The sequence below is a fragment of the Saccopteryx leptura genome, chromosome 7 (assembly GCF_036850995.1).
Source record: "Saccopteryx leptura isolate mSacLep1 chromosome 7, mSacLep1_pri_phased_curated, whole genome shotgun sequence".
NCBI lineage: Eukaryota > Metazoa > Chordata > Mammalia > Chiroptera > Emballonuridae > Saccopteryx > Saccopteryx leptura.
This window is the reverse complement of record NC_089509.1, coordinates 62,834,120-62,841,424: the sequence shown is the minus strand read 5'-3', so window position 1 is coordinate 62,841,424 and position 7,305 is coordinate 62,834,120. Positions and strand designations below refer to the sequence as shown.

Here is a 7,305-nt window from a genome sequence, read left to right as displayed (position 1 = left end):
CATCATAGTATGTCCTGTGTAAGTCTTAGAGGCTGTTGCTTCTCATACTACTACTGAAAAGCCTAAGGGTCGGTTGGGCTGGTTTCATTAGGTCAACCAACCCCTCACATGGACCGAACATATGTGTAGTTGTTTAGATATTTGCTTTTCACCTATGAGCGACCCTTTGATCTTTGGGATGATCATCTTTGCGGGTCCACATTTTTGCCATTGGGTGCTCCTTGGGAAATGCCAGTGTCGAGGCGAAGCCCTGAGGTGTAACATGCATGGGGGCCATCACTGAAAGTGGTACTTCTCATACTATCTGTGATGAAGGGTTAGTTCTTACTCCAGCCTGCCACAGCTTGATACTTTGTAAAATGCAATAAAAATTGCTTAACATGGAATTAAAAGCAATACGCACAAAATTCAAATCCCAGTTTTAAAATTAGATTCAACAGACAAACTATGGCCCTCAGCAGTTCTTAGTGCTCCCTCTCAATTCTGAACTTGTCTCGTCTCTGAACAGTAGCCAAGAGATTACAGGTGGCAGACCTCATTTTGAGTAACAATGTCATAAAAGACAGTGAGAAACCCCAATGGCCTGTCATGTCCACACTGGTATTTTTTCCCGATGAGCTCAAAGGGCTCTCATCAAAGTTGGGGACACTACGGATCAGCTAAAAGTGCTCGAGTCCTTGGTGTGAGGCTGTGGCAAATCTGGTGCACGGGGGTGACTGCAAGGCCCCCAAGGACAGCTGCTTTGTACGGGTGTGCTGCTCCCTCAGTGGGGATTTACGCACAGCTAAGCAGTAGGCTGTTTAGTGCAGATGTCAGGTGTGGGAACAGTTTGTGATAGGCAGGTTTATGGCAAATAAACACATTGTATGATATACTGTAATCAACTACATAAACAACTTTAAAATTGCCTATACTTCATATTTCCAGCATTTGGTTTTGTTAATCATATGTCTTTCTGACAGCAATTAAATAACCTTGAGAGAAAAAGTACACCTGCTGTCTCCCCTGGGGAAACTACATCTCTTTTGTGAATGACATAAGTTCTCCATAAAACATAGCTGAAGAGAGGCTTGAATTTGGAGATATGTCTCCTTTCTCTCTTGTTTTATATCTACTGGAATTGGAGTACAGGGTTTAGTAGAGCTAATCTTTTTCGGTATTCCTACTCTGAGATTCTATTCAAACCGAAATATTTCTCTGAGGGGTTCATTTGAGACAATAGAGAAATGAGGTTGTGATGAGTATCATAAAAGTGAAGAGGGTCCCACTCCTGCCTCATGTGGACTGTACTTTCACCCTCCCCAACTTCTCACCCCAAAGCTCTCAATTCATTCTGATGTAAACAGCAGATCTCGTCCACTTTCATGGACACCATAGTGGTCCTTAACACATTACAAAATGTTTGGTTTGCAAACAAAGTTCAATTTGTAGGATGGTGAATTGAAAGTCTGTTTGAACTGCAAGGTGTTGTGGGTGAGCTTCTGGAGCAGGAGTAGCTGAGTGCACTGCTATCACCCTCCCCGGACTTGCAGAGTTTCCCTCAGGCAAAGTCGGGGTGTGCTCTGGGGTGCGTGGTCAGTGCTGGCTTGGGGCAGCAGTTGTTCCGGTAGCACTGGAAGGTTGAGCAGCTGCTCTGGTACCAGTGCTACATGCATGACAGCTGCCCACCTGGCCCCTACCATGCCGACCTATCCCATCTCAATGAACGGGCCACTCATGGACCTTGATGTAGCCTTGACAATTGTTTTAGAACTGGAACTCTGAGGAGCTGGGTCCTCGTTGTGATTCAGTTGGTGAGTTGGGAACAACTGTTTGGAAGAGGAACATACACTATGGACTCTATCACTCACTCTTAAGAATGGTTCTCTCCACTCTATTTACTTGATGAGAAAAATGGCTTCAAAACACAGCATTTTGTCACTGAGAAAACAATGCCAGAGCTCTATGACCTCATTAACAGGTACAAACCTGGACTGATTTTGTCTCCTGAAGAGTGGGGATGTCCTGATACTTACTGGAACTCTACATATTTTTTTCCTTGGCTCTATCTACAATGACAGCCCTGTCAAGCATGTGGTGGTAGTAAATGACTGATAGGGCTAGAAAGCCTCCTGTTTCCACACAAGATACTACAACTGTAAGGATAAATTCAAGCAGGGAGGTTGCTAGAGCATAACAGGAGATGTGCATCACTATCAACCAGTCATCTGGGGCTTTCATTAGGGATATGATTGTGTCTGACATTGAAGCGAATCTAAAATTGTGTTGGTTCTGGCTCAGATAATAAATTTGGAAGACAGCTATCTTGTCAACAACATTGGATCTACTAAGGATAGAGTGATTGTTTCTATCTTCCAAGAACGCCTTCTTGCTGTTGGTAAGTGGCTGAGCATCAGGGGGAGGCTATTTACGCATCTAAACCATGGAGGATGTGGTTGGAAAAGAACACAGTACAGTATCTGTGGTATACCTCAAAAGGATCAAGACTCTTAAAACTTCAAGCCCATCACTACCTCAACGACAGAGGGAAGGATGCTGGAATCCAAGAAACTCTGAAATAAAGTGTGTCCGTAAAGTCATGGTGCACTTTTGACCAGTCACAGGAAAGCAACAAAAGATGATAGAAATGTGAAATCTGCACCAAATAAAAGGAAAACCCTCCCAGTTTCTGTAGTATGATGTGGCAGCATGTGTGCATGCGCAGATGATGATGTAACACTGTGTATACAGACAGCGGAGCAGCCCACGGTCATGCCAGTCGAGATGTGGACAGTACAGAGGAAAGTTCAGTGTGTTCTGTGGCTCACTAAATTCAAATCCGTGACCAAAGTGCAACGTGAATATCGGCGCGTTTATAACAAAGTGCCACCAGATAGGAATAACATTACTCGGTGGGATAAGCAGTTGAAGGAAACTGGCAGTTTGGTGGAGAAACCCTGTTCTGGTAGACCATCAGTCAGTGACGAGTCTGTAGAGGCTATATGGGATAGCTACCTAAGGAGCCCTAAAAAATCTGTGCATGAGCCCACATCAAACTGCACTGAATAGGTATGAAACTGGGAGAGTTTTCCTTTTATTTGGTGCAGATTTCACATTTCTATAGTCTTTTGTTGCTTTCCTGTGACTGGTCAAAAGTGCACCATGACTTTACGGACACACTGTAGTCCACAGATCTGGTAAAGGCTTTCTCATTTCCCTACCCCAGTTATCACTCCCTGCTCTCCAAATTGAGTTTGTTTGGACTCTAAAGCTGACAGAAGTGGAGTGATTACTGTAGTTCAAGAGAAAAGGAACCGTGACTGCTCTTTGCTGTTTTTATTTTCCTTGTACAGTACCATCATTGTAATAAACTGCTGTTCCATCCAGAGATGGCTTTTCCAACACATTTAAATCAAAGAAATTGAGTGTATTTATACCAAGGTCTTAGTGGACAAAGTATTTGAGTTCCATTGTTAGCATACCTCTCTTTGGTCGGCAAAAGGAGAGACTGAACAATTAAGCTGAGTTCATCCACTCCCACCATTGGAAAGTATCTACAATGGAAACTTCCCTCTATTCTTTGTATTTTATAAACCTACTTGCTTACTCCATGACTATAGTTAAAGAATAAGCCAAGTCACCCTGTTGCCTATGGGAGGAAGTGGAGAGAATTTGGCAGGCTCAACTATATATTATTTCCTTAGCATCAATTGCCACCAACCCTTTCCATTCCTACACCCCACCCCAAGCCCCAAGTACATGAGAACTTGAAAGGGAAGGAATAAGCTTGCTAGGCTGCTAAGTGGTCAACTCTTCAGCAGTTTCCAAAGCAAACCAAAAGCTCTGAAATTCAGTCTGTGACGCTATTAAAAGAATAGATGTGATTCTACCCTGCCTTTTAAAATATGATCAAATAAATGTTTTCATATTATAAAAAATTTAAGGTCTCCCTATAATCTCTCTTTTTCTTCTTGCAGTTTTTTGTTGTTGGTTTTATTTTTTTTAATATTTGTTTATTTATTTATTTACTTATTTACTTATTTATTTATTCATTCAGTGAGGGAAGGGGAGGCAGAGAGACAGACTCCCGCATGTGCCCTGACTGAGATCCACTTGGCAAGCCCACTAGGGGACAATGCTCTGCCCATCTGGGGCATTGCTCCATTGTTCAGCAACCAAGCTCTTCTTAGCACCTGAGGTGGAGACCTTGGAGCTATCCTTAGCACCCGGGGTCAACTCACTCCAATTGAGCCATGGCTGCAGGAGAGGGAGAGAGAGAGAGAGAGAGAAGTAAGAGGGGTAAGAGTGGAGAAGCAAATGGTGCTTCTCCTGTGTGCCTGACTGAGAATTGAACCTGGCACATCCACATGCTTGGCCGACACTCTTCCACTGAGCCAACTAACCAGGGCCTATTTTTTGTTTTATTGTTGAAGAAACTGGCTATTTGTCTTGGGTTTTCCAGCACTTTGGATTTTGCTGATTGTATGCCTGTGATGTTTTTTAATGTGTTCCTCTGCTACCGTCAATTGTAAATTGGTAGTGAGATCTAGAGGCTTGATAAGATTCAGGTTCAATTATTTTGTCAAGAGTATTTCATACATAGTGTTTTGCAGTTCTATTAGGAGGCACATAATGTTTCTTTATCTGCTTTTGGTGATGTGAGCAGTCATTGGTGGTCATTGCTCAGATCTATTAATTCATCATGAGGTTGTAAAATGATGATATTTTAATCCTGTCATTCCTTATTCATTGGTTGGCTGGAAAAATTCTGTAGAGAAAAAATTTCCTTTGATTCTTTGGTTACTCTAAGACCAGTTTTTTGTTGTTGTTTGTTTGTTTGTTTTTAATACAATAAATTGATTCCCTGGCATTCTCTAAAAGTGATTAATGAGTTTATTTTTTGTTATCACTGAATTTACAGATTTAAATATACTTGATACGTTTTAATTCATTGCATTTATCATCTTACTGATGTTCAAATTATCTCATTTTAATCAGTTGGATCCTCTTTAAGCTGGTACCCAAATATTTGGGCAGACCCTAATATTTCTCACAGCTTCCTTGGTACCTGGTATGACAAAATATTCCAGACTCATTTAATAGACATCCTGCCTCAAACCTAGAATAAGTTAATTTTCTAAGAGGCTTTTATTTTTTGCAAAATAGTATTTAGAGACACAATCAGGGTTCCAGGAGTACTCACTGCTGTTGGGCTAGTCATTGTTTCCAGGCCTTTCAGTGAACAGGAGGAAATGTGTACTCTTTAAGCATAAATCACATTATGAATTAGTATTGTTACCTCAAATTTATTTTCAGAAGTATAGGATTTTTACCTAATCTCATTGATCTTACATTTGTATCTGCTCTTAGCCAAATTGAAAATCTCAGGTATCAATTATATGGATATGTGTGTGTGTGTGTGTGTGTGTGTGTGTATACATTTTGGCTTTATCCAATAATACATACAAAACAGTTTCAGAACACCAATACCAATACTACCATAATATTATTGCTCAATCATATATACTGCTCACAAAAATTAGGGAATATTTCAAAATGAATATGAAATGATAAAAAAGAAGCATTTGATTTTTTTTTCCTTTTTTTATTATAATTTTATTTTTTTTAACGGGGTGACATCAATAAATCAGGATACATATATTCAAAGATCAACAAGTCCAGGTTATCTTGTCTTTCAAATATGTTGCATACCCATCACCCAAAGTCAGATTGTCCTCTGTCACCTTCTATCTAGTTTTGTTTGTGTCCCTCCCCCTCCCCCTTTTCCTCTCCCTTTCCCCCCTCCCCCCGTAACCACCACACTCTTATCAATGTCTCCTAGTTTCACTTTTATGTCCCACGTACGTATGGAATAATGCAGTTCCTGGTTTTTTCTGATTTACTTATTTCACTTCGTATAATGTTATCAAGATCCCACCATTTTGTTGTAAATGATCCGATGTCATCATTTCTTATGGCTGAGTAGTATTCCATAGTGTATATGTGCCACATCTTCTTTATCCAGTCATCTATTGAAGGGCTTTTTGGTTGTTTCCATGTCCTGGCCACTGTGAACAATGCTGCAATGAACATGGGGCTGCATGTGTCTTTACATATCAATGTTTCTGAGTTTTTGGGGTATATACCCAGTAGAGGGATTGCTGGGTCATAAGGTAGTTCTATTTTTAGTTTTTTGAGGAACCACCATACTTTCTTCCATAATGGTTGTACTATTTTACATTCCCACCAACAGTGTATGAGGATTCCTTTTTCTCCACAGCCTCTCCAACATTTTCTATTACCTGTCTTGTTAATAATAGCTAATCTAACAGGTGTGAGGTGGTATCTCATTGCAGTTTTGATTTGCATTTCTCTAATAACTAAAGAAGATGAGCATCTTTTCATATATCTGTTGGCCATTTGTACTTACTCCTGGGAGAAGTGTCTGTTCATGTCCTCTTCCCATTTTTTTATTGGATTGTTTGTTTGTTTGTTGTTGAGTTTTATGAGTTCTTTGTATATTTTGGATATTAGGTCCTTATCTAAGCTGTTGTTTGAAAATATCATTTCCCATTTAGTTGGCTGTCTGTTTATTTTGTTATCAGTTTCTCTTGCTGAGCAAAAACTTCTTAGTCTGATGTAGTCCCATTCATTAATTTTTGCCTTCACTTCTCTTGCCATTGGAGTCAAATTCATGAAATGCTCTTTAAAACCCAGGTCCATGAGTTTAGTACCTATGTCTTCTTCTATATACTTTATTGTTTCAGGTCTTATGTTTAGATCTTTGATCCATTTTGAGTTAATTTTAGTACAGGGGGACAAACTATAGTCGAGTTTCATTCTTTTGCATGTGGCTTTCCAGTTTTCCCAGCACCATTTATTGAAGAGGCTTTCTTTTCTCCATTGTGTGTTCTTGGCCCCTTTATCAAAAATTATTTGACTATATATATGTGGTTTTATTCCTGGACTTTCTATTCTATTCCATTGGTCTGAGTGTCTATTTTTCTGCCAATACCATGCTGTTTTGATTGTCGTGGCCCTATAATATAGTTTGAAGTCAGGTATTGTAATGCCCCCAGCTTCATTCTTTTTCTTTAGGATTGCTTTGGCTATTCGGGGTTTTTTATAGTTCCATATAAATCTGATGATTTTTTGCTCTATTTCTTTAAAAAATGTCATTGGAATTTTGATGGGAATTGCATTAAATTTGTATATTGCTTTGGGTAATATAGCCATCTTGATTATATTTATCCTTCCTAACCAAGAACAAGGAATATTCTTCCATCTCATTATATCTTTCTTGATTTCTTGTAACAATGGTTTATA

General features: G+C 39.7%; 1 pseudogene; it reads left to right on the top strand.

The window, feature by feature from the left end:
- The first annotated feature begins 613 nt into the window (after positions 1-613).
- LOC136379002 (tissue alpha-L-fucosidase pseudogene) lies at positions 614-2,561 on the top strand (annotated as a pseudogene).
- The last annotated feature ends 4,744 nt before the right edge of the window (positions 2,562-7,305 follow it).